Below are 4,553 nucleotides of genomic sequence, written 5' to 3'. Positions count from 1 at the left end.
AAATGCTTCCATAAATTACGTTACATCTTTTGTATGGAATATTGCACACTTAAAAAATAAATTACCTATATATGTGTTGATATGTCAAGATATGATATAATTCAAAAATAAATAAGGAAATAGAGCAAGCTCTATTTCCGCGATGTGATCAAAGAGTAGTACTTTCTCTTTCTGAGGCTTTGACCCATGAAGTCATGAGAAATTCTTCATCTCCAGGACAACTGGTCTTATATGACAAGCATACCAATGAATCTTCTCAGAGCCATTTTTATATCTTTATTCCTGAGACTGTAGATGAAGGGGTTCAGCATGGGTGTGACCACAGTGTACATCACTGAAGCTATTGCACTTGAGTGTGAGCTCTGGGTAGCAGCAGAGCTAAGGTACACCCCAAGCATTGTACAATAAAATAGGGAGACAACGGAGAGATGAGATGCACATGTAGAAAATGCTTTATACTTGCCCTCAGATGATGATATTCTACATATGGAGGAAACTATCTTAGAGTAAGAATAAAGGATCCCTGCAAAGGGACCACCACACAGAAGGACAGCTGCAAAGTACATCACCAGGTTATTAAGAAAGGTGTCTGAACAGGCAAGTTGGATCATCTCATTGAGCTCACAAAAGAAGTGTGGGATTTCCAAGTTTGTACAAAAGGAGAGACGTAACATCATTAAGCTTTGTAACAAGGAATTCAGGGTACTCATGATCCAGGACACCAGGACCAGCAATTCACAGAGCTGGGGGTTCATGATGACTGTGTAATGCAGGGGGTGACAGATGGTCACATAATGGTCATAGGCCATCACAGTGAGAAGAAAGACATCCAACACTGCAAAGAGTATAAGAAAATAAATCTGGGTGATGCACCTTCATAGCTTATAGCTTTGCTCTCTGTCTGGGTGTTCCACAGCATCTTGGGGATGGTGGTGGTGGTGAAACATATGTCTACAAAGGACAGGCTGGAGAGGAAGAAGTACATGGGTGTGTGCAGGTGGGAGTCTTTACCGACAGCCAAGATGATGAGCAGGTTCCCAAACACTGTGATCAGGTACATGGAGAGGAAAAGTCCAAATACGAGGAGCTGCAGGGCTGGTTCCTCTGAAAATCCAAGAAGAAGAAATCCAGAAATTTGGGTATCATTTCCTAGGTCCATATGGTAGAGATGACTTCCAGGAAAGATGAAAAAAAATCAGTAATTTTTACTCAAACTTGCATTGTTCACATAGTTAAAATGCTACAATTAGTATTTCAGTGAATAAATTAATTTTAATATTTTTCACATGGTCCTATTTAAGGTGTCCCTTGGGCCACTTTTTATATGGAATTTTTGGCCCAATCGTCTTTTTCCCTTGAGGGGCCATGCATTCTACAGTTTTAATGGGAAATCCTTCAGGATCCCATGAATACAAATGAATGCTGACTCTGTTGTAGGCACTGTGTATGCAATGAACATAGGCCCTAGAAGGAAAAGTCTCTACAATTAAATGAAGGAGAAAGAGTAAATTAGCAAATAATAAAATAACATAATGCTGCAGGTGGTAACAGTCAGTGTGAAGAAAAGGAAAACAGGTATAAGTAGGGAGTGATAGGATGTTCTATTTTCCATTGCTATTTAGGCAAGGTCTGCAAATAAGGGGACAATTGAACAGAAACCTCAAGTATGAGAAGAACACAGATGAAAAATTAGATGGGGAAGTGTGTGCTCGGCAGAGGAAATTGCCAATGCAAAGGCCTTGAGGAAGGTGCTTGTTTCAAATGTTCAACTCAGAGAAGGTGAAGTCAGAATTGCAACATGATGGGCATGAGGGAGTTTGAAGAGTGGTGGTGTCAGACATGGTCAGGAGATTAGTGGTCCTGAAACCTCAAGGCACATGGACTTCCTCATCCACAATACCTCTTACAGTCCTGCTGCAAATGCATTCATGAATTAAAACAAATTCTCTGTGCAGTACCTTCTCTTGATTGAGAACCGACCCCCATATTGTAAGACTCACCTTGGAATGTACGACCCTAAGTACCCCTTTCCTGAGGATGTTCACACACACACACACACTCACACACACACACACACACAGGCATCTGGCACACCATGATGTCCTTAGTGTGTTATCTCCATGTGTTTCTAAGCTCTAGCCTTACTGACTAGTCTAGGAATGGACAGAAACCAAGTGGCCCAGATCAATGATCTTTGTCCTCTGGGATACAGAAGCAGTGCCCAGGATTTACAATTCTAAGGCCTCCCATGGGCAAATACACTTGGTCGCCATATTTGGAATGTCATTTACTGTCATGTATTTAATGAAACATTAAAATTGTGCTCAAAAATGGAGAAAGACAGAGACAGAGAGAGTCAGAAGCCTGAAATGGATGAGGAAGAACACTGATCTTAGAAGCTCAGGTGGTCCCTAAGAGACTGTGAGGGAGAATAATCTTAATTAGTTCTGGCAGCCATTGAACACTGATTATGTTCCCTAGATGCCCAGAAAATACATTGAGAACAAAAATAAACTTTTCCAAAGGACAATACTAATGATGCCTGTTGGAGTCAAACAGCCTACCTCATTTATATATGAGTAAATGAGCAAAGGGACAAATAACCTCCTCACAAAGGAAAATACACGTTATAAGCAAAGACAGACACTTTTAATATCAAGTGCTAGAATACTTGTTTGTCCTATGCCAAGCCCAGAGTTATTTGAAACTTCATTTTTATAGGGTCTCATAGGGGAAGAAGTCAGCACCCTTCTCCAATTTCTTAGGTGGCATCTTTTTTTTCTCTTTCATATTGGGTTGAACTCATTTTTGACAAATCCACTGGGCACAGTCTAGTCCTGCTTCTGGACTTTGAAATGGGCAAAGAACTCCACAGACCTTCTATATTTATTCCACACCATAGAAGTTATTTTTTATACCAAAAAACTTCTTCATCTGACTATGCCAGATGGCATTATGTTATAGAGACATCTATGACATTGTAGTCTGTCCTTGCTGTTCTAATACATGATCCAAAACAGCAGACTTCACCTGATATGTTCATCTCTGTACTTGGTATAAAGGTATGTGATACATATGTACTTACATAGAAACAAATCCAAGAATCTGATAAGTTAAAAATGGGAAGAATGAAGGGATAAAAAACAGGTCTAAATGAGTAGTTTCAAACAACTGTCATAAGCAAATTGAATGATGAATTAGTTACTGAAACAAGATATAAAAAAGTAGTAAATGGGGGCAAAAAGAAGGCACTGGGAGAAGTGAGGCAGAAACCTCCTCCCAAAACCACATATAAATGAAAATATAGCAAATACAACTAATCCTGAAAGAATGACACAAAGACCACAACAGACTGCCTCTATCTGAGGAAAAAGGTAAAGCAGCAAAGCCAAGATCCAGCAGAACACAAGCCCTACCCCCACGCCAACTCACAGGCCAAAGGAAGAGAAACAGCATGGAGGGAAAAGAAGCCCAGGACTGCTAAACACCCACACCCTGGGGATCTTTTCCAGGATCACAAATCCACAGTACATGGTTCTCTGGAGATTAGAGGAGTTGGAAAGCAAAGACAGGCACAATACTTGGAGATTGTGATTCAGGCTGCTTGTGGAGAACAGGAACACACATCTGACCATTCTTTGATAAAATAAAAGGAAACACTTTGAAAGCCTTCTCAACAGTCAGAAGGGTGATAAAGGGGAAAGTATTATGCAAAGTTTGTTTCTCAGGAGAAAAGGCAGGTGGGCAAAATCATCCTGTCACACTAAGCCCAGCAGGTTGTAACCTTCCAGCACCTTCAGATGCTTTATTACACTCACTGGCAACACAGTGTTGAGAGCCTCAACACCTATATTCAGACTGCCATTCCTTCCTCCTGGCAGGAACCAACCCACACATCTGCTGCCCTTGCCATCACAACAAGCCAGCCAAAGGGCAGCCCCAACTATGCAGCTAAATTTTCATAAGGCAGAGGCTCCTTTCTGTTTGCTTGGCCCACTGGCCCTGGCAGTGGAGGCAGTGATGCAGCCAGGAAGTAGGAAAGAATTATTTCCCCCTGGTAGGCACTGGCAGTGTATTTTAAAGTGACTGCTACAGATGGAAGTGCTCCTAAGGCTAAATAGCTGTCACAAGAAAAAATAAAGCCACAGTAAAGGATGTAGACCAATTAATTACTAATCAAATGCAAAATTAAATCAGTTACCCACAAAGTCAGTCAGGGGATACAGAGAACAGATGATGACACCTAACATATAAAGAGTGTAGGAAGAAGAAAAAGAAGGAAGAGAAAAAAATAATCTTAAGATTGTGTTTACAATAGCATAATAAGCAAGTTAAGTGAGATTGTTAGATAGAAAAGAAGCTGCATTTGAACCATTCGTAACTACGAAGCCAAAACCTACAATGTCAATAAGTATGTATCTACTGACAATCACCCTAAATGTAAATGGAATGAATGCAACAATCAAAGGACATAGAGTTAGAGAATAGACAAAAAAGCAATACTAATCAATATGCTGCCTACAAGAAACTCACTTCAAACCCAAAAGATATAC

The 4,553-nt window shown here is 40.4% G+C and overlaps 1 pseudogene; it reads right to left on the bottom strand.

The window, feature by feature from the left end:
* Nucleotides 1–227: 227 nt before the first annotated feature.
* Nucleotides 228–1,174, bottom strand: LOC130680101 (olfactory receptor-like protein OLF4; annotated as a pseudogene).
* Between the last annotated feature and the right edge of the window lie 3,379 nt (nucleotides 1,175–4,553).

Source organism: Manis pentadactyla, chromosome 12 (assembly GCF_030020395.1).
Source record: "Manis pentadactyla isolate mManPen7 chromosome 12, mManPen7.hap1, whole genome shotgun sequence".
NCBI classification, from domain to species: domain Eukaryota; kingdom Metazoa; phylum Chordata; class Mammalia; order Pholidota; family Manidae; genus Manis; species Manis pentadactyla.
Note: the sequence above shows the minus strand (reverse complement) of the source record. Positions and strands in the feature narration are given on the sequence as shown.